The sequence below is a fragment of the Hippocampus zosterae genome, unplaced genomic scaffold, assembly GCF_025434085.1.
Source record: "Hippocampus zosterae strain Florida unplaced genomic scaffold, ASM2543408v3 HiC_scaffold_33, whole genome shotgun sequence".
In the NCBI taxonomy this organism is placed as follows: Eukaryota; Metazoa; Chordata; class Actinopteri; order Syngnathiformes; family Syngnathidae; genus Hippocampus; species Hippocampus zosterae.
The window spans coordinates 913,847-939,116 of NW_026262883.1; the positions used below are offsets into that span (position 1 = coordinate 913,847).

Here is a 25,270-nt window from a genome sequence, read left to right on the forward strand (position 1 = left end):
AAAGTAATACATGCACCAGCACCAGAAATAGACCCATCAGAGCAAGACCTACCACACAGAACCAGACAACTCCTAGCACAACTCCGAACCAACAAATCACCAGCCCTCCACTCCTACCTACACAACATTACACCGGACACACACCCAACAGCACTCTGTGCGCTATGCGGCACGCAAGTGCACGACACACAACACCTGTTCACCTGCACAAACATACCCACCACACTGACTCCGGAGGACCTCTGGCGAAACCCAAGCGGAGTGGCGGCCCTGCTCGCCCGCTGGGCGGAGGAGGGGGGTCTGGGGATCCGGGAGACGGAGTGAGGGCCCGGTCCCCCAATGTCGGGGCACGGGTGGGGTCGACAACAACAACAACAACAACATAAAAAAAGACTCCCCCTTTAAATATTCCTGCTGCATAATATATCTCCTTTCCTTTCGTAAAGGATGGTCAGAACCTTTCCTAAGCATTATTAAAATTTAGACGATCTTTGCTCCAGGTGCTACCGGCTCATCTCACTCGGTTAGGATAGGAAAGGAAAGTTCCTATGCCAAAATGATAATCCAAAAAGGGCCCCTGTTGGTGGATAATCAGGCCATGGGAGGTGTGAGTAAATTGTGAGGGGGTGTTGGCTGGAGCTAGAAATAATTTTGGTGTCTTGTCCCTGCAGTAGGTTCATTAAAAGAGCAACCAGTGTTTTCACCACCATGGTCGGATCTTACTCTGGAGGGTAACCCATACAGGCAGGTGGCTTGGACAAAATATTTCAACACTGTCAAAGCTGTGTTGTCTGTGCTCCAGTTGAAGGTACGTTATTAGCCTGGAATTCCCATCAATGCCGGCATGTGTCACAAACACCCACCTGTAAAACAAACATGAAAAGAATAATGATTAAATACAAGAAAACAATCAAGTTTCATATCTTGTTTGAAATATCATCTCGGTAGAGAAGGTATTGCTGTGCACTTAAGACTACATGGAGGCAATTTGGAGTTTGTGTAACTTGGATATACAAATGATAAAATTCAATTTAATCTGTGCTGTCCATACAATATGGCTTTCTAATGCTCCCACGAGTACAAATATAAGATGATCCCTTATTACCGAATGAGACGCATATGCCCATCTATGTGCCATAAACTATTGGGGAATGGCACATAGTATGTTCTTCTAGCCACAGTCTGGCTCCATCTCTGGGCTGCAGCAGCTGGCTCAATACGGTTGAGGATTTCTCGAACTCTTTTTCTTTGTACTACAATACCATCAGCACGCAGGTATGCCCTCATCATCTGCAACAGGTTCATAAAACAACACAATAAAGAAAGTACACTTTCACAATGAATATAATGATATATACATGAAGGGACAAGAGTATGTAGCAGAACACTTGCTTCCGAGCCTGATCTGGGAAATTGGCTGTGCAATCTTCTGACATGCTCTTCCAGGTCAACATCATGAATGGGAGTAAATCTATTTCTGGCTGAAATCTGAAAAAACTTCATTTTTTTATGCAGGTATGAAGAGGAACAACACAACATCTCAGTGATGGCTCTCACTGTAAAGCCCTGAGTGGGGAGCAGTTGAATTTGATCACTTGTAATGTCAAGTGCTGGTCTTCCTCGTCTACCTAAAGTATGGAAATAAAAGGATTAAGGAATTCAAGCAAACGAATCACTACGTGTTTTTTATATACTGTATACAGTACAGGCATATAGACACAGATGTACAGAAAAGTATATGCAGCTTCAAAACCACGAGCAGCTATTTTCTCTAACCATTTTACTCAAGAAAAAAATAATTCAAACTTATAATTGAATAACTAAAAGATCACTAGTTATTGCTTAAAAGTGTACAGCCATCGCGTTACTTAATAGTCTACTGATTTGCAGGAAAACCACTGGTATAAAACGACGTTTGACAGGGTGATAGAAGGTAAGTCACAGCAAGTCGTCAGTAAAACCCGTGTGTAGTTCGAATAAAAATACATACGAAAAACCAATGACAAAAAATGGTAGCCATTTTACCTGTGTGCAAACGATGTGCCACATGGGAACAAACACGTCCACCATTAGGAGTGGGTCCCGCAATGATGACAGATCGGAGATCTATTGGACTTTGAATCAAACTTTGAATAGTATCAGCGCTAAACTGGTCACTAACTCTTCTTAAATTAGCAATTGAAATGTTTATCGTGCGTGCTTCACTTTCACCGGCAGACCCTTGATGACAGGCACTCTCTATTGCCCTGCACCTTCGCCGAATACGTCTCAGGACACTGTCCGCCATTGTTGTTTTAAAAAACTAAGTGGGCACAGAATTTCCAAAATCATGAGCCCTGACTGGTGGGATGACACTATTTTGAAACGTACAGCCAATAGGATACCGTTACATGTTTTCGTAATCATCCTTATTTGCATTTAATGCAAGTACAGTGTAATGTCACTAGCACTACAAGTGGGCACATTTATGGCCTTGCATGTTCACTAGTAAGCGTCAAAATCATCTTACCAGTGAACTAGTGGGCACATTTATGGCCTTAAATGTTCAGTAGTAAGCGTCAAAATTATCTTATTATGGATGGATGGATGGATAGTGAACTAGTGAGCGTTTTGTGGCTTACATGTTCACTAGTAAGCGTCAAAATGACCTTACTAGTAAACTAGTGAGCGTTTTGTGGCTTACATGTTCACTAGTAAGCGTCAAAATGATCTTACTAGTGAACTATTGGGCGTTTTGTGGCTTACATGTTCACTAGTAAGCCTCAAAATGATCTTACTAGTGAACTAGTAGGCGATGTGTGGCTTACATGTCAACTAGTAAGCCTCAAAATGAACTTACTAGTGAACTAGTGGGCACATTTATGGCCTTACATGTTCACTAGTAAGCGTCAAAATGACCTTACTAGTGAACTAGTGGGCGTTTTGTGGCTTACATGTTCACTAGTAAGCGTCAAAATGATCTTACTAGTGAACGAGTGAGCGTTTTGTGGCTGACATGTTCATAAATAAGCGTCAAAATGATCTTACTAGGGAACTAGTGGGCGTTTTGTGGCTTACATGTTCACTAGTAAGCGTCAAAATGACCTTACTAGTGAACTAGTGGGCGTTTTGTGGCTTACATGTTCACTAGTAAGCGTCAAAATGATCTTACTAGTGAACTAGTGGGCGTTTTGTGGCTTACATGTTCACTAGTAAGCGTCAAAATGACCTTACTAGTGAACTAGTGGGCGTTTTGTGGCTTACATGTTCACTAGTAAGCGTCAAAATGATCTTACTAGTGAACGAGTGAGCGTTTTGTGGCTGACATGTTCATAAATAAGCGTCAAAATGATCTTACTAGTGAACTAGTGGGCGTTTTGTGGCTTACATGTTCACTAGTAAGCCTCAAAATGAACTTACTAGTGAACTAGTGGGCACATTTATGGCCTTACATGTTCACTAGTAAGCGTCAAAATGATCTTACTAGTGAACTAGTGGGCGTTTTGTGGCTTACATGTTCACTAGTAAGCGTCAAAATGACCTTACTAGTGAACTAGTGGGCGTTTTGTGGCTTACATGTTCACTAGTAAGCGTCAAAATGATCTTACTAGTGAACGAGTGAGCGTTTTGTGGCTGACATGTTCATAAATAAGCGTCAAAATGATCTTACTAGGGAACTAGTGGGCGTTTTGTGGCTTACATGTTCACTAGTAAGCGTCAAAATTACCTTACTAGTGAACCAGTGAGCGTTTTGTGGCTTACATGTTCACTAGTAAGCGTCAAAATGACCTTACTAGTGAACTAGTGAGCGTTTTGTGGCTTACATGTTCACTAGTAAGCGTCAAAATGATCTTACTAGTGAACTAGTGGGCGTTCTGTGGCTTACATGTTCACTAGAAGCCTCAAAATTATCTTACTAGTGAACTAGCGGGCGTTTTGTGGCTTACATGTCAACTAGTAAGCCTCAAAATGATCTTACTAGTGAACTAGTGGGCACATTTATGGCCTTACATGTTCACTAGTAAGCGTCAAAATGACCTTACTAGTGAACTAGTGGGCAATATGGAATAAATACTCAAAGGGCTTGCCAGGCAAGCCCATTGAGTATTTAAAGGGTTCAAAGGGCTTGCCTGGCAAGCCCTTTGAGTATTTATTCATCCGTGATGGTATTGTAGACCAATGAGAGCACGTCCGACAGACACGTGGACTTCGGGCGGCCAATCATGATGCATTTCGAGCCAAGCCCCAACAAAAACGGAGGAGAAAACTTTCAGACGCTTTGAAAGCTTTTGGGGTACATATTACTCTTGTTGTTACACAAAATTTTGTTTTACGATTATTTAAGGCGGTAACGTTATGGTGTAAATGTCAAATACGTGGTCAATTTATCAAGATGAAGCCTGCTTAAAAATTTGCTCCAACAATTTTGGAGATGTGTCTGACTTTGACAGCAATGGCGGCAGTTCAACGCTGACAGTCGCAGTCGGGTGCAGATTTATTTCAGCAGGACTTTCTAAAATCTGCCGTTTGCTCTGACAATTCTCTGTCTGACAGTCACATTTTGTCTTATTACTCACAAGCTAATTGACATTTAAAAAAAGAGTTAATGTTTGGAACACGATTTTGCTCTTACTGTTTGCTGCCTTAGTTCGTTTGAAATATTCGCTTCCTGCATTACATGAAGTACATTTTTTAATATTCACAAGACTGTAACTGTGCATTATAAACAATGTCACATTTGCACTATGTTTTACTGGATCTACAACTAAACTAGGTCCTCGTTTCTGGGAGAGTACACAGCACCTCCTGTATCACAACCATTCTGCCGGCACACCTTCAGCAGCACAATGTTTCTAACGGGAGCTGGAGGGTGATCAGCTTCATTGAAGAACAGGAGGAGGAGAGGCACAACGTTTGTCATTTGTGATATGTTTTTAGACTTTTCTCCTAACTAAAAAAACTATGTTTTGTTAATTTCTTGATATAGTTCTTGTATTTAAATATTTTAACAATCAAATATTTTTCAACTGTGTTTTAGATATGAATTGTATGAAATAAATCAGTGAAGCCCCATTCAAATTCTACTCTATCTAATCTGCTCGATCACACTGCTGTCAACCTGCTGTACCTCCAAACTCCTTGGCTTACTCGCAGTTGGAGGGTTCCCCCCGAACGGGGGGACAAATCAAGGAACCAATCCCTGCACCCCGAACGGGGTGCCCTTACGGCCGTTTTTTTTTTTTTTTCGGCTAACCGCCCCCTGAACCTGGCAGGGTGGCGGGCGGACCTTTTGCTCCAGGCCTGGGACATAGAGACAAATCCGGGGCCCACACAGACACTCTCACGCACGCAACAAACACACACACAACAAACTACCTGGACATGCGACATTTGCACACAACAGATTACAAGAAGACAGACATCCTTCAGATGCAACCACCACACACCACACTGGGTACACAAACATTGCACAAACATAAACACTAGACACACACCCCCAAACCTGGACCTGCAATAGCTGCAATAGAATCATCACACGCAGACAAACCTCACTCAGATGCAACTCAACACACCCACACTGGATACACAGACATTGCTCCGGCATCACCACCCGCCAATACACAAACACGTGGACATGCAGAACACACACGCAAACAACAAACACCCCAACACCACAACCCCCGAACAACCCACAAAGAACAACACCCACCAACAAAAACAACAAACACACACTGACCATACTACAAATAAACATCAACGGCATCCAAAACAAGAAAACAGAACTAGAAGAACTCGCCTCACAACAGCACGCAGACATCATCACCATACAAGAAACCAAACTAGAAAAACAACACAACACACCTCGTCTCACCAACTACACCAGCATTAGGAAAGACAGAGAACACAAGGGAGGAGGAGGACTGCTCACATACATTCACAAATCAGTCACATTCACTCCCATGAACATCCCCAACAACATTAACACCAACACTACAGAAATTCAAACCGTAAAGATTCACATAACCAACCACAAAGGACTACACATATGCAACATGTATATACCCCCCAGAGATACCACCCGACCAGACCACGCCACAGAAGACACAGACATCACCAACAACTTCCAATACATAAACTCGCTGAACAACACCATTCTAACCGCAGACATCAACGCTCACTCAACACAATGGCACTCTCCCTACGACGACCACAGAGGCACCCTCATTGCAGACATACTACAGAACTCCCAACAAATCACTCTAAACGCAAACACACCTACCAGAAAACCTACAAACATCAACCAACAACCAACATCACCGGACATCACAACAGCCAGCAACGGCATCACAAACAGAACAACATGGACCACAATACACGCACTCAGTTCAGACCACCTTCCTATCAAAATCACACACAACACGCGTGCTCCTTTCCGCCTACAACAACACCTTCAAACTTACACAAATTACAGGAAAGCAGACTGGGAAGGATACACCTCTGAAATAGAATCAGCACTGGAGAACATAACCATACCTGACAACATCCACACAGCCAACACCATGCTCACAAACCTCATACTTACAGCAGACAAACACCACATACCCCACGGAAAAATAAAAAGCAAATCACTTCTCCTACCACAACACATCAGAACACTCATCAGCCAAAGAAACGACATCAGACAACAAAACCACCAAGACCCACGCATCACAGACCTAAACAAAGAAATAGACACACAAATCCAAAAACACAAACAAGAGCTATGGAAAGAACACTTAACGGATGCATGGAACCACAGACACAAACAACACATACTCTGGAACACAGTAACAAGACTATCTAACAAAGAACAAAAAGCACCAGAAAACACCACAATACAGTTCGGACAACACACGGCAATATCCAACAAACAGAAAGCACAAGCATTCAACAAACAATTCACCAACATAATACAACACAAAACCAACAGAACATACAGACAACTACAACGCAAAATACGAAAACACAACACCACGCCCATAACCATCACAGAACAACAAGTCAAACAAGCACTACAACGCTCCAAAAGCAACAACTCCACAGGCCCAGACAACATAAACATCAGACATCTGAAACACCTAGGCCCCAAAGCAATAACACTACTCACACACACTTACAACACATCACTCAACACCAACACCATCCCCGCAATATGGAAGACTGCAAAAATAATCCCAATACCAAAACCCAACAAAAACCACGCACTCGGCCCATCTTACAGACCAATAGCAATACTCAGCCCAATAGCCAAAACAATGGAAAAGGTAATACTACCCTTCATTACCAACAACACTCAACTACCCTCTCACCAACACGGCTTCCGAAAACAACACTCCACAACCACAGCACTACACCACATACACAACATCATAGCCAAAGGTTTCAATCAACAAAAACCACCACAACGAACAGTTGCCATAGCCCTAGACATGTCCAAAGCCTTTGACACGGTAAACCTACACACACTCACAAACAAACTCAACAACACTAACACCCCAAACATCATCATCAAATACATCTTCAACTACATAAGGGGACGCAGACAATACACTCAATACCGGGGGGAAACATCAGAACATAGAAACACGAAAACGGGGGTACCACAGGGGGGAGTACTTTCACCAACACTATTCAACATATACATGGCAGACTTACCACAACCACCTCCAAATGTACACACAGTTACATATGCAGACGACATCACCATTCTATCCACACATGTCAAACCACAACAGGCACAACAACAAGTACAAAAATATCTCCACGACATATACAACTGGACAAAACAGAACCAACTCACACTCAACGCAGACAAAACCACCACCACTCTGTTCACACCGGATCCGGCAGAATACAGCAACAGGCTCACTTTACAAATAGATAACACCACCCTACCCACAGTCCGCGAACCCAAAATACTGGGATTAACATGGGACCCCAAACTCACCTTCTCAAAACACACACAACACACTCTAACCCGCGCCAAGCAATCAAACAAAATACTTAAAGCCTTAACAACCACTCACTGGGGAAAATCCAAAGAAACTATACTCACCACATACAAAGCAACCACACTCACACGCCTCGAATACGCAAACACTATATGGTCACCAACACTATCGGACACAAACAAGACAAAACTCCAGACCACACAGAACACAGCACTCAGAATAGCAACAGGATGCACACAAGACACAAACATACAACACTTGCATGAGGAAACAAAAACTCTCCCACTGAACATCCATCTAAAACTACACGCATCGCAAATCAGACAAAAAGCCCAACACCCAACCCACCCACTACACCCACTCACTCAACAACCACCACCACCCAGACAAAAGAAACAAACAATCTTCCACAACAAACACTACACACACAACAAAGACACAGCACCACAGGACACCAACAACGACACCATAAAACAGAACATGAAAGACATACACACCCACTTTGTACAAACACACTTGGACACCAGACAACACAACAAAGTAATACATGCACCAGCACCAGAAATAGACCCATCAGAGCAAGACCTACCACACAGAACCAGACAACTCCTAGCACAACTCCGAACCAACAAATCACCAGCCCTCCACTCCTACCTACACAACATTACACCGGACACACACCCAACACCACTCTGTGCGCTATGCGGCACGCAAGTGCACGACACACAACACCTGTTCACCTGCACAAACATACCCACCACACTGACTCCGGAGGACCTCTGGCGAAACCCAAGCGGAGTGGCGGCCCTGCTCGCCCGCTGGGCGGAGGAGGGGGGTCTGGGGATCCGGGAGACGGAGTGAGGGCCCGGTCCCCCAATGTCGGGGCACGGGTGGGGTCGACAACAACAACAACAACAACAACAACAACATAAAAAAAGACTTCCCCTTTAAATATTCCTGCTGCATAATATATCTCCTTTCCTTTCGTAAAGGATGGTCAGAACCTTTCCTAAGCATTATTAAAATTTAGACGATCTTTGCTCCAGGTGCTACCGGCTCATCTCACTCGGTTAGGATAGGAAAGGAAAGTTCCTATGCCAAAATGATAATCCAAAAAGGGCCCCTGTTGGTGGATAATCAGGCCATGGGAGGTGTGAGTAAATTGTGAGGGGGTGTTGGCTGGAGCTAGAAATAATTTTGGTGTCTTGTCCCTGCAGTAGGTTCATTAAAAGAGCAACCAGTGTTTTCACCACCATGGTCGGATCTTACTCTGGAGGGTAACCCATACAGGCAGGTGGCTTGGACAAAATATTTCAACACTGTCAAAGCTGTGTTGTCTGTGCTCCAGTTGAAGGTACGTTATTAGCCTGGAATTCCCATCAATGCCGGCATGTGTCACAAACACCCACCTGTAAAACAAACATGAAAAGAATAATGATTAAATACAAGAAAACAATCAAGTTTCATATCTTGTTTGAAATATCATCTCGGTAGAGAAGGTATTGCTGTGCACTTAAGACTACATGGAGGCAATTTGGAGTTTGTGTAACTTGGATATACAAATGATAAAATTCAATTTAATCTGTGCTGTCCATACAATATGGCTTTCTAATGCTCCCACGAGTACAAATATAAGATGATCCCTTATTACCGAATGAGACGCATATGCCCATCTATGTGCCATAAACTATTGGGGAATGGCACATAGTATGTTCTTCTAGCCACAGTCTGGCTCCATCTCTGGGCTGCAGCAGCTGGCTCAATACGGTTGAGGATTTCTCGAACTCTTTTTCTTTGTACTACAATACCATCAGCACGCAGGTATGCCCTCATCATCTGCAACAGGTTCATAAAACAACACAATAAAGAAAGTACACTTTCACAATGAATATAATGATATATACATGAAGGGACAAGAGTATGTAGCAGAACACTTGCTTCCGAGCCTGATCTGGGAAATTGGCTGTGCAATCTTCTGACATGCTCTTCCAGGTCAACATCATGAATGGGAGTAAATCTATTTCTGGCTGAAATCTGAAAAAACTTCATTTTTTTATGCAGGTATGAAGAGGAACAACACAACATCTCAGTGATGGCTCTCACTGTAAAGCCCTGAGTGGGGAGCAGTTGAATTTGATCACTTGTAATGTCAAGTGCTGGTCTTCCTTGTCTACCTAAAGTATGGAAATAAAAGGATTAAGGAATTCAAGCAAACGAATCACTACGTGTTTTTTATATACTGTATACAGTACAGGCATATAGACACAGATGTACAGAAAAGTATATGCAGCTTCAAAACCACGAGCAGCTATTTTCTCTAACCATTTTACTCAAGAAAAAAATAATTCAAACTTATAATTGAATAACTAAAAGATCACTAGTTATTGCTTAAAAGTGTACAGCCATCGCGTTACTTAATAGTCTACTGATTTGCAGGAAAACCACTGGTATAAAACGACGTTTGACAGGGTGATAGAAGGTAAGTCACAGCAAGTCGTCAGTAAAACCCGTGTGTAGTTCGAATAAAAATACATACGAAAAACCAATGACAAAAAATGGTAGCCATTTTACCTGTGTGCAAACGATGTGCCACATGGGAACAAACACGTCCACCATTAGGAGTGGGTCCCGCAATGATGACAGATCGGAGATCTATTGGACTTTGAATCAAACTTTGAATAGTATCAGCGCTAAACTGGTCACTAACTCTTCTTAAATTAGCAATTGAAATGTTTATCGCGCGTGCTTCACTTTCACCGGCAGACCCTTGATGACAGGCACTCTCTATTGCCCTGCACCTTCGCCGAATACGTCTCAGGACACTGTCCGCCATTGTTGTTTTAAAAAACTAAGTGGGCACAGAATTTCCAAAATCATGAGCCCTGACTGGTGGGATGACACTATTTTGAAACGTACAGCCAATAGGATACCGTTACATGTTTTCGTAATCATCCTTATTTGCATTTAATGCAAGTACAGTGTAATGTCACTAGCACTACAAGTGGGCACATTTATGGCCTTGCATGTTCACTAGTAAGCGTCAAAATCGTGAACTAGTGGGCACATTTATGGCCTTAAATGTTCAGTAGTAAGCGTCAAAATTATCTTATTATGGATGGATGGATGGATAGTGAACTAGTGAGCGTTTTGTGGCTTACATGTTCACTAGTAAGCGTCAAAATGACCTTACTAGTAAACTAGTGAGCGTTTTGTGGCTTACATGTTCACTAGTAAGCGTCAAAATGATCTTACGAGTGAACTATTGGGCGTTTTGTGGCTTACATGTTCACTAGTAAGCCTCAAAATGATCTTACTAGTGAACTAGTAGGCGATGTGTGGCTTACATGTCAACTAGTAAGCCTCAAAATGAACTTACTAGTGAACTAGTGGGCACATTTATGGCCTTACATGTTCACTAGTAAGCGTCAAAATGATCTTACTAGTGAACTAGTGGGCGTTTTGTGGCTTACATGTTCACTAGTAAGCGTCAAAATGACCTTACTAGTGAACTAGTGGGCGTTTTGTGGCTTACATGTTCACTAGTAAGAGTCAAAATGATCTTACTAGTGAACGAGTGAGCGTTTTGTGGCTGACATGTTCATAAATAAGCGTCAAAATGATCTTACTAGGGAACTAGTGGGCGTTTTGTGGCTTACATGTTCACTAGTAAGCCTCAAAATGATCTTACTAGTGAACTAGTAGGCGATGTGTGGCTTACATGTCAACTAGTAAGCCTCAAAATGAACTTACTAGTGAACTAGTGGGCACATTTATGGCCTTACATGTTCACTAGTAAGCGTCAAAATGATCTTACTAGTGAACCAGTGAGCGTTTTGTGGCTTACATGTTCACTAGTAAGCGTCAAAATGACCTTACTAGTGAACTAGTGAGCGTTTTGTGGCTTACATGTTCACTAGTAAGCGTCAAAATGATCTTACTAGTGAACTAGTGGGCGTTCTGTGGCTTACATGTTCACTAGAAGCCTCAAAATTATCTTACTAGTGAACTAGCGGGCGTTTTGTGGCTTACATGTCAACTAGTAAGCCTCAAAATGATCTTACTAGTGAACTAGTGGGCACATTTATGGCCTTACATGTTCACTAGTAAGCGTCAAAATGACCTTACTAGTGAACTAGTGGGCAATATGGAATAAATACTCAAAGGGCTTGCCAGGCAAGCCCATTGAGTATTTAAAGGGTTCAAAGGGCTTGCCTGGCAAGCCCTTTGAGTATTTATTCATCCGTGATGGTATTGTAGACCAATGAGAGCACGTCCGACAGACACGTGGACTTCGGGCGGCCAATCATGATGCATTTCGAGCCAAGCCCCAACAAAAACGGAGGAGAAAACTTTCAGACGCTTTGAAAGCTTTTGGGGTACATATTACTCTTGTTGTTACACAAAATTTTGTTTTACGATTATTTTAGGCGGTAACGTTATGGTGTAAATGTCAAATACGTGGTCAATTTATCAAGATGAAGCCTGCTTAAAAATTTGCTCCAACAATTTTGGAGATGTGTCTGACTTTGACAGCAATGGCGGCAGTTCAACGCTGACAGTCTCAGTCGGGTGCAGATTTATTTCGGCAGGACTTTCTAAAATCTGCCGTTTGCTCTGACAGTTCTCTGTCTGACAGTCACATTTTGTCTTATTACTCACAAGCTAATTGACATTTAAAAAAAGAGTTAATGTTTGGAACACGATTTTGCTCTTACTGTTTGCTGCCTTAGTTCGTTTGAAATATTCGCTTCCTGCATTACATGAAGTACATTTTTTAATATTCACAAGACTGTAACTGTGCATTATAAATAATGTCACATTTGCACTGTTTTACTGGATCTACAACTAAACTAGGTCCTCGTTTCTGGGAGAGTCCACAGCACCTCCTGTATCACAACCATTCTGCCGGCACACCTTCAGCAGCACGATGTTTCTAACGGGAGCTGGAGGGTGATCAGCTTCATTGAAGAACAGGAGGAGGAGAGGCACAACGTTTGTCATTTGTGATATGTTTTTAGACTTTTCTCCTAACTAAAAAAACTATGTTTTGTTAATTTCTTGATATAGTTCTTGTATTTAAATATTTTAACAATCAAATATTTTTCAACTGTGTTTTAGATATGAATTGTATGAAATAAATCAGTGAAGCCCCATTCAAATTCTACTCTATCTAATCTGCTCGATCACACTGCTGTCAACCTGCTGTACCTCCAAACTCCTTGGCTTACTCGCAGTTGGAGGGTTCCCCCCGAACGGGGGGACAAATCAAGGAACCAATCCCTGCACCCCGAACGGGGTGCCCTTACGGCCGTTTTTTTTTTTTTTCGGCTAACCGCCCCCTGAACCTGGCAGGGTGGCGGGCGGACCTTTTGCTCCAGGCCTGGGACATAGAGACAAATCCGGGGCCCACACAGACACTCTCACGCACGCAACAAACACACACACAACAAACTACCTGGACATGCGACATTTGCACACAACAGATTACAAGAAGACAGACATCCTTCAGATGCAACCACCACACACCACACTGGGTACACAAACATTGCACAAACATAAACACTAGACAATACAACATAACATGGAAATGCAGACTACATCCCAAAACACCACCACGAACAACAACACCTCGTAGGACACCAACAGGCAGCAGAGCACAAACAGACCAAAACAACACACTCGCCTCACCAACACTACCCTCAAACGCAACACGGACAGACAACTCCAACAGAGATACAACAAACACAAGACCACCCCCCCAAACCTGGACCTGCAATAGCTGCAATAGAATCATCACACGCAGACAAACCTCACTCAGATGCAACTCAACACACACACACTGGATACACAGACATTGCTCCGGCATCACCACCCGCCAATACACAAACACGTGGACATGCAGAACACACACGCAAACAACAAACACCCCAACACCACAACCCCCGAACAACCCACAAAGAACAACACCCACCAACAAAAACAACAAACACACACTGACCATACTACAAATAAACATCAACGGCATCCAAAACAAGAAAACAGAACTAGAAGAACTTGCCTCACAACAGCACGCAGACATCATCACCATACAAGAAACCAAACTAGAAAAACAACACAACACACCTCGTCTCACCAACTACACCAGCATTAGGAAAGACAGAGAACACAAGGGAGGAGGAGGACTGCTCACATACATTCACAAATCAGTCACATTCACTCCCATGAACATCCCCAACAACATTAACACCAACACTACAGAAATTCAAACCGTAAAGATTCACATAACCAACCACAAAAGACTACACATATGCAACATGTATATACCCCCCAGAGATACCACCCGACCAGACCACGCCACAGAAGACACAGACATCACCAACACCTTCCAATACATAAACTCGCTGAACAACACCATTCTAACCGCAGACATCAACGCTCACTCAACACAATGGCACTCTCCCTACGACGACCACAGAGGCACCCTCATTGCAGACATACTACAGAAGTCCCAACAAATCACTCTAAACGCAAACACACCTACCAGAAAACCTACAAACATCAACCAACAACCAACATCACCGGACATCACAACAGCCAGCAACAGCATCACAAACAGAACAACATGGACCACAATACACGCACTCAGTTCAGACCACCTTCCTATCAAAATCACACACAACACGCGTGCTCCTTTCCGCCTACAACAACACCTTCAAACTTACACAAATTACAGGAAAGCAGACTGGGAAGGATACACCTCTGAAATAGAATCAGCACTGGAGAACATAACCATACCTGACAACATCCACACAGCCAACACCATGCTCACAAACCTCATACTTACAGCAGACAAACACCACATACCCCACGGAAAAATAAAAAGCAAATCACTTCTCCTACCACAACACATCAGAACACTCATCAGCCAAAGAAACGACATCAGACAACAAAACCACCAAGACCCACGCATCACAGACCTAAACAAAGAAATAGACACACAAATCCAAAAACACAAACAAGAGCTATGGAAAGAACACTTAACGGATGCATGGAACCACAGACACAAACAACACATACTCTGGAACACAGTAACAAGACTATCAAACAAAGAACAAAAAGCACCAGAAAACACCACAATACAGTTCAGACAACACACGGCAATATCCAACAAACAGAAAGCACGAGCATTCAACAAACAATTCACCAACATAATACAACACAAAACCAACAGAACATACAGACAACTACAACGCAAAATACGAAAACTCAACACCACGCCCATAACCATCACAGAACAACAAGTCAAACAAGCACTACAACGCTCCAAAAGCAACAACTCCACAGGCCCAGACAACATAAACATCAGACATCTGAAACACCTAGGCCCCAAAGCAATAACACTACTCACACACACTTACAACACATCACTCAACACCAACACCATCCCCGCAATATGGAAGACTGCAAAAATAATCCCAATACCAAAACCCAACAAAAACCACGCACTCGGCCCATCTTACAGACCAATAGCACTACTCAGCCCAATAGCCAAAACAATGGAAAAGGTAATACTACCCTTCATTACCAACAACACTCAGCTACCCTCTCACCAACACGGCTTCCGAAAACAACACTCCACAACCACAGCACTACACCACATACACAACATCATAGCCACAGGTTTCAATCAACAAAAACCACCACAACGAACAGTTGCCATAGCCCTAGACATGTCCAAAGCCTTTGACACGGTAAACCTACACACACTCACAAACAAACTCAACAACACTAACACCCCAAACATCATCATCAAATACATCTTCAACTCCATAAGGGGACGCAGACAACACACTCAATACCGGGGGGAAACATCAGAACATAGAAACACGAAAACGGGGGTACCACAGGGGGGAGTACTTTCACCAACACTATTCAACATATACATGGCAGACTTACCACAACCACCTCCAAATGTACACACAGTTACATATGCAGACGACATCACCATTCTATCCACACATGTCAAACCACAACAGGCACAACAACAAGTACAAAAATATCTCCACGACATATACAACTGGACAAAACAGAACCAACTCACACTCAACGCAGACAAAACCACCACCACTCTGTTCACACCGGATCCGGCAGAATACAGCAACAGGCTCACTTTACAAATAGATAACACCACCCTACCCACAGTCCGCGAACCCAAAATACTGGGATTAACATGGGACCCCAAACTCACCTTCTCAAAACACACACAACACACTCTAACCCGCGCCAAGCAATCAAACAAAATACTTAAAGCCTTAACAACCACTCACTGGGGAAAATCCAAAGAAACTATACTCACCACATACAAAGCAACCACACTCACACGCCTCGAATACGCAAACACTATATGGTCACCAACACTATCGGACACAAACAAGACAAAACTCCAGACCACACAGAACACAGCACTCAGAATAGCAACAGGATGCACACAAGACACAAACATACAACACTTGCATGAGGAAACAAAAACTCTCCCACTGAACATCCATCTAAAACTACACGCATCGCAAATCAGACAAAAAGCCCAACACCCAACCCACCCACTACACCCACTCACTCAACAACCACCACCACCCAGACAAAAGAAACAAACAATCTTCCACAACAACAACTACACACACAACAAAGACACAGCACCACAGGACACCAACAACGACACCATAAAACAGAACATGAAAGACATACACACCCACTTTGTACAAACACACTTGGACACCAGACAACACAACAAAGTAATACATGCACCAGCACCAGAAATAGACCCATCAGAGCAAGACCTACCACACAGAACCAGACAACTCCTAGCACAACTCCGAACCAACAAATCACCAGCCCTCCACTCCTACCTACACAACATTACACCGGACACACACCCAACACCACTCTGTGCGCTATGCGGCACGCAAGTGCACGACACACAACACCTGTTCACCTGCACAAACATACCCACCACACTGACTCCGGAGGACCTCTGGCGAAACCCAAGCGGAGTGGCGGCCCTGCTCGCCCGCTGGGCGGAGGAGGGGGGTCTGGGGATCCGGGAGACGGAGTGAGGGCCCGGTCCCCCAATGTCGGGGCACGGGTGGGGTCGACAACAACAACAACAACAACATAAAAAAAGACTTCCCCTTTAAATATTCCTGCTGCATAATATATCTCCTTTCCTTTCGTAAAGGATGGTCAGAACCTTTCCTAAGCATTATTAACATTTAGACGATCTTTGCTCCAGGTGCTACCGGCTCATCTCACTCGGTTAGGATAGGAAAGGAAAGTTCCTATGCCAAAATGATAATCCAAAAAGGGCCCCTGTTGGTGGATAATCAGGCCATGGGAGGTGTGAGTAAATTGTGAGGGGGTGTTGGCTGGAGCTAGAAATAATTTTGGTGTCTTGTCCCTGCAGTAGGTTCATTAAAAGAGCAACCAGTGTTTTCACCACCATGGTCGGATCTTACTCTGGAGGGTAACCCATACAGGCAGGTGGCTTGGACAAAATATTTCAACACTGTCAAAGCTGTGTTGTCTGTGCTCCAGTTGAAGGTACGTTATTAGCCTGGAATTCCCATCAATGCCGGCATGTGTCACAAACACCCACCTGTAAAACAAACATGAAAAGAATAATGATTAAATACAAGAAAACAATCAAGTTTCATATCTTGTTTGAAATATCATCTCGGTAGAGAAGGTATTGCTGTGCACTTAAGACTACATGGAGGCAATTTGGAGTTTGTGTAACTTGGATATACAAATGATAAAATTCAATTTAATCTGTGCTGTCCATACAATATGGCTTTCTAATGCTCCCACGAGTACAAATATAAGATGATCCCTTATTACCGAATGAGACGCATATGCCCATCTATGTGCCATAAACTATTGGGGAATGGCACATAGTATGTTCTTCTAGCCACAGTCTGGCTCCATCTCTGGGCTGCAGCAGCTGGCTCAATACGGTTGAGGATTTCTCGAACTCTTTTTCTTTGTACTACAATACCATCAGCACGCAGGTATGCCCTCATCATCTGCAACAGGTTCATAAAACAACACAATAAAGAAAGTACACTTTCACAATGAATATAATGATATATACATGAAGGGACAAGAGTATGTAGCAGAACACTTGCTTCCGAGCCTGATCTGGGAAATTGGCTGTGCAATCTTCTGACATGCTCTTCCAGGTCAACATCATGAATGGGAGTAAATCTATTTCTGGCTGAAATCTGAAAAAACTTCATTTTTTTATGCAGGTATGAAGAGGAACAACACAACATCTCAGTGATGGCTCTCACTGTAAAGCCCTGAGTGGGGAGCAGTTGAATTTGATCACTTGTAATGTCAAGTGCTGGTCTTCCTCGTCTACCTAAAGTATGGAAATAAAAGGATTAAGGAATTCAAGCAAACGAATCACTACGCGTTTTTTATATACTGTATACAGTACAGGCATATAGACACAGATGTACATAAAAGTATATGCAGCTTCAAAACCACAAGCAGCTATTTTCTCTAACCATTTTACTCAAGAAAAAAATAATTCAAACTTATAATTGAATAACTAAAAGATCACTAGTTATTGCTTAAAAGTGTACAGCCATCGCGTTACTTAATAGTCTACTGATTTGCAGGAAAACCACTGGTATAAAACGACGTTTGACAGGGTGATAGAAGGTAAGTCACAGCAAGTCGTCAGTAAAACCCGTGTGTAGTTCGAATAAAAATACATACGAAAAACCAATGACAAAAAATGGTAGCCATTTTACCTGTGTGCAAACGATGTGCCACATGGGAACAAACACGTCCACCATTAGGAGTGGGTCCCGCAATGATGACAGATCGGAGATCTATTGGACTTTGAATCAAACTTTGAATAGTATCAGCGCTAAACTGGTCACTAACTCTTCTTAAATTAGCAATTGAAATGTTTATCGCGCGTGCTTCACTTTCACCGGCAGACCCTTGATGACAGGCACTCTCTATTGCCCTGCACCTTCGCCGAATACGTCTCAGGACACTGTCCGCCATTGTTGTTTTAAAAAACTAAGTGGGCACAGAATTTCCAAAATCATGAGCCCTGACTGGTGGGATGACACTATTTTGAAACGTACAGCCAATAGGATACCGTTACATGTTTTCGTAATCATCCTTATTTGCATTTAATGCAAGTACAGTGTAATGTCACTAGCACTACAAGTGGGCACATTTATGGCCTTGCATGTTCACTAGTAAGCGTCAAAATCATCTTACCAGTGAACTAGTGGGCACATTTATGGCCTTAAATGTTCAGTAGTAAGCATCAAAATTATCTTATTATGGATGGATGGATGGATAGTGAACTAGTGAGCGTTTTGTGGCTTACATGTTCACTAGTAAGCGTCAAAATGACCTTACTAGTAAACTAGTGAGCGTTTTGTGGCTTACATGTTCACTAGTAAGCGTCAAAATGATCTTACTAGTGAACTATTGGGCGTTTTGTGGCTTACATGTTCACTAGTAAGCCTCAAAATGATCTTACTAGTGAACTAGTAGGCGATGTGTGGCTTACATGTCAACTAGTAAGCCTCAAAATGAACTTACTAGTGAACTAGTGGGCACATTTATGGCCTTACATGTTACTAGTAAGCGTCAAAATGATCTTACTAGTGAACTAGTGGGCGTTTTGTGGCTTACATGTTCACTAGTAAGCGTCAAAATGACCTTACTAGTGAACTAGTGGGCGTTTTGTGGCTTACATGTTCACTAGTAAGCGTCAAAATGATCTTACTAGTGAACGAGTGAGCGTTTTGTGGCTGACATGTTCATAAATAAGCGTCAAAATGATCTTACTAGGGAACTAGTGGGCGTTTTGTGGCTTACATGTTCACTAGTAAGCGTCAAAATTACCTTACTAGTGAACCAGTGAGCGTTTTGTGGCTTACATGTTCACTAGTAAGCGTCAAAATGACCTTACTAGTGAACTAGTGAGCGTTTTGTGGCTTACATGTTCACTAGTAAGCGTCAAAATGATCTTACTAGTGAACTAGTGGGCGTTCTGTGGCTTACATGTTCACTAGAAGCCTCAAAATTATCTTACTAGTGAACTAGCGGGCGTTTTGTGGCTTACATGTCAACTAGTAAGCCTCAAAATGATCTTACTAGTGAACTAGTGGGCACATTTATGGCCTTACATGTTCACTAGTAAGCGTCAAAATGACCTTACTAGTGAACTAGTGGGCAATATGGAATAAATACTCAAAGGGCTTGCCAGGCAAGCCCATTGAGTATTTAAAGGGTTCAAAGGGCTTGCCTGGCAAGCCCTTTGAGTATTTATTCATCCGTGATGGTATTGTAGACCAATGAGAGCACGTCCGACAGACACGTGGACTTCGGGCGGCCAATCATGATGCATTTCGAGCCAAGCCCCAACAAAAACGGAGGAGAAAACTTTCAGACGCTTTGAAAGCTTTTGGGGTACATATTACTCTTGTTGTTACACAAAATTTTGTTTTACGATTATTTTAGGCGGTAACGTTATGGTGTAAATGTCAAATACGTGGTCAATTTATCAAGATGAAGCCTGCTTAAAAATTTGCTCCAACAATTTTGGAGATGTGTCTGACTTTGACAGCAATGGCGGCAGTTCAACGCTGACAGTCGCAGTCGGGTGCAGATTTATTTCGGCAGGACTTTCTAAAATCTGCCGTTTGCTCTGACAGTTCTCTGTCTGACAGTCACATTTTGTCTTATTACTCACAAGCTAATTTACATTTAAAAAAAGAGTTAATGTTTGGAACACGATTTTGCTCTTACTGTTTGCTGCCTTAGTTCGTTTGAAATATTCGCTTCCTGCATTACATGAAGTACATTTTTTAATATTCACAAGACTGTAACTGTGCATTATAAATAATGTCACATTTGCACTATGTTTTACTGGATCTACAACTAAACTAGGTCCTCGTTTCTGGGAGAGTCCACAGCACCTCCTGTATCACAACCATTCTGCCGGCACACCTTCAGCAGCACGATGTTTCTAACGGGAGCTGGAGGGTGATCAGCTTCATTGAAGAACAGGAGGAGGAGAGGCACAACGTTTGTCATTTGTGATATGTTTTTAGACTTTTCTCCTAACTAAAAAAACTATGTTTTGTTAATTTCTTGATATAGTTCTTGTATTTAAATATTTTAACAATCAAATATTTTTCAACTGTGTTTTAGATATGAATTGTATGAAATAAATCAGTGAAGCCCCATTCAAATTCTACTCTATCTAATCTGCTCGATCACACTGCTGTCAACCTGCTGTACCTCCAAACTCCTTGGCTTACTCGCAGTTGGAGGGTTCCCCCCGAACGGGGGGACAAATCAAGGAACCAATCCCTGCACCCCGAACGGGGTGCCCTTACGGCCGTTTTTTTTTTTTTTCGGCTAACCGCCCCCTGAACCTGGCAGGGTGGCGGGCGGACCTTTTGCTCCAGGCCTGGGACATAGAGACAAATCCGGGGCCCACACAGACACTCTCACGCACGCAACAAACACACACACAACAAACTACCTGGACATGCGACATTTGCACACAACAGATTACAAGAAGACAGACATCCTTCAGATGCAACCACCACACACCACACTGGGTACACAAACATTGCACAAACATAAACACTAGACAATACAACATAACATGGAAATGCAGACTACATCCCAAAACACCACCACGAACAACAACACCTCGTAGGACACCAACAGGCAGCAGAGCACAAACAGACCAAAACAACACACTCGCCTCACCAACACTACCCTCAAACGCAACACGGACAGACAACTCCAACAGAGATACAACAAACACAAGACCACCCCCCCAAACCTGGACCTGCAATAGCTGCAATAGAATCATCACACGCAGACAAACCTCACTCAGATGCAACTCAACACACACACACTGGATACACAGACATTGCTCCGGCATCACCACCCGCCAATACACAAACACGTGGACATGCAGAACACACACGCAAACAACAAACACCCCAACACCACAACCCCCGAACAACCCACAAAGAACAACACCCACCAACAAAAACAACAAACACACACTGACCATACTACAAATAAACATCAACGGCATCCAAAACAAGAAAACAGAACTAGAAGAACTCGCCTCACAACAGCACGCAGACATCATCACCATACAAGAAACCAAACTAGAAAAACAACACAACACACCTCGTCTCACCAACTACACCAGCATTAGGAAAGACAGAGAACACAAGGGAGGAGGAGGACTGCTCACATACATTCACAAATCAGTCACATTCACTCCCATGAACATCCCCAACAACATTAACACCAACACTACAGAAATTCAAACCGTAAAGATTCACATAACCAACCACAAAAGACTACACATATGCAACATGTATATACCCCCCAGAGATACCACCCGACCAGACCACGCCACAGAAGACACAGACATCACCAACACCTTCCAATACATAAACTCGCTGAACAACACCATTCTAACCGCAGACATCAACGCTCACTCAACACAATGGCACTCTCCCTACGACGACCACAGAGGCACCCTCATTGCAGACATACTACAGAACTCCCAACAAATCACTCTAAACGCAAACACACCTACCAGAAAACCTACAAACATCAACCAACAACCAACATCACCGGACATCACAACAGCCAGCAACAGCATCACAAACAGAACAACATGGACCACAATACACGCACTCAGTTCAGACCACCTTCCTATCAAAATCACACACAACACGCGTGCTCCTTTCCGCCTACAACAACACCTTCAAACTTACACAAATTACAGGAAAGCAGACTGGGAAGGATACACCTCTGAAATAGAATCAGCACTGGAGAACTTAACCATACCTGACATCATCCACACAGCCAACACCATGCTCACAAACCTCATACTTACAGCAGACAAACACCACATACCCCACGGAAAAATAAAAAGCAAATCACTTCTCCTACCACAACACATCAGAACACTCATCAGCCAAAGAAACGACATCAGACAACAAAACCACCAAGACCCACGCATCACAGACCTAAACAAAGAAATAGACAAACAAATCCAAAAACACAAACAAGAGCTATGGAAAGAACACTTAACGGATGCATGGAACCACAGACACAAACAATACATACTCTGGAACACAGTAACAAGACTATCTAACAAAGAACAAAAAGCACCAGAAAACACCACAATACAGTTCGGACAACACACGGCAATATCCAACAAACAGAAAGCACGAGCATTCAACAAACAATTCACCAACATAATACAACACAAAACCAACAGAACATACAGACAACTACAACGCAAAATACGAAAACTCAACACCACGCCCATAACCATCACAGAACAACAAGTCAAACAAGCACTACAACGCTCCAAAAGCAACAACTCCACAGGCCCAGACAACATAAACATCAGACATCTGAAACACCTAGGCCCCAAAGCAATAACACTACTCACACACACTTACAACACATCACTCAACACCAACACCATCCCCGCAATATGGAAGACTGCAAAAATAATCCCAATACCAAAACCCAACAAAAACCACACACTCGGCCCATCCTACAGACCAATAGCACTACTCAGCCCAATAGCCAAAACAATGGAAAAGGTAATACTACCCTTCATTACCAACAACACTCAACTACCCTCTCACCAACACGGCTTCCGAAAACAACACTCCACAACCACAGCACTACACCACATACACAACATCATAGCCACAGGTTTCAATCAACAAAAACCACCACAACGAACAGTTGCCATAGCCCTAGACATGTCCGAAGCCTTTGACACGGTAAACCTACACACACTCACAAACAAACTCAACAACACTAACACCCCAAACATCATCATCAAATACATCTTCAACTACATAAGGGGACGCAGACAATACACTCAATACCGGGGGGAAACATCAGAACACAGAAACACGAAAACGGGAGTACCACAGGGGGGAGTACTTTCACCAACACTATTCAACATATACATGGCAGACTTACCACAACCACCTCCAAATGTACACACAGTTACATATGCAGACGACATCACCATTCTATCCACACATGTCAAACCACAACAGGCACAACAACAAGTACAAAAATATCTCCACGACATATACAACTGGACAAAACAGAACCAACTCACACTCAACGCAGACAAAACCACCACCACTCTGTTCACACCGGATCCGGCAGAATACAGCAACAGACTCACTTTACAAATAGATAACACCACCCTACCCACAGTCCGCGAACGCAAAATACTGGGATTAACATGGGACCCCAAACTCACCTTCTCAAAACACACACAACACACTCTAACCCGCGCCAAGCATTCAAACAAAATACTTAAAGCCTTAACAACCACTCACTGGGGAAAATCCAAAGAAACTATACTCACCACATACAAAGCAACCACACTCACACGCCTCGAATACGCAAACACTATATGGTCACCAACACTATCGGACACAAACAAGACAAAACTCCAGACCACACAGAACACCGCACTCAGAATAGCAACAGGATGCACACAAGACACAAACATACAACACTTGCATGAGGAAACAAAAACTCTCCCACTGAACACCCATCTAAAACTACACACATCGCAAATCAGACAAAAAGCCCAACACCCAACCCACCCACTCAACAACCACCACCACCCAGACAAAAGAAACAAACAATCTTCCACAACAAACACTACACACACAACAAAGACACAGCACCACAGGACACCAACAACGACACCATAAAACAGAACATGAAAGACATACACACCCACTTTGTACAAACACACTTGGACACCAGACAACACAACAAAGTAATACATGCACCAGCACCAGAAATAGACCCATCAGAGCAAGACCTACCACACAGAACCAGACAACTCCTAGCACAACTCCGAACCAACAAATCACCAGCCCTCCACTCCTACCTACACAACATTACACCGGACACACACCCAACACCACTCTGTGCGCTATGCGGCACGCAAGTGCACGACACACAACACCTGTTCACCTGCACAAACATACCCACAACACTGACTCCGGAGGACCTCTGGCGAAACCCAAGCGGAGTGGCGGCCCTGCTCGCCCGCTGGGCGGAGGAGGGGGGTCTGGGGATCCGGGAGACGGAGTGAGGGCCCGGTCCCCCAATGTCGGGGCACGGGTGGGGTCGACAACAACAACAACAACAACAACATAAAAAAAGAC

General features: G+C 43.2%; 1 long non-coding RNA gene across 1 annotated transcript; it reads left to right on the forward strand.

Annotated features, from left to right (window-relative positions):
- Nucleotides 1-4,215: 4,215 nt before the first annotated feature.
- LOC127594946 (uncharacterized) lies at nt 4,216-5,052 on the forward strand. Its single transcript, XR_007961000.1, has 2 exons — nt 4,216-4,273; nt 4,754-5,052. It is a non-coding gene; the product is annotated as an uncharacterized LOC127594946 (long non-coding RNA).
- The last annotated feature ends 20,218 nt before the right edge of the window (nt 5,053-25,270 follow it).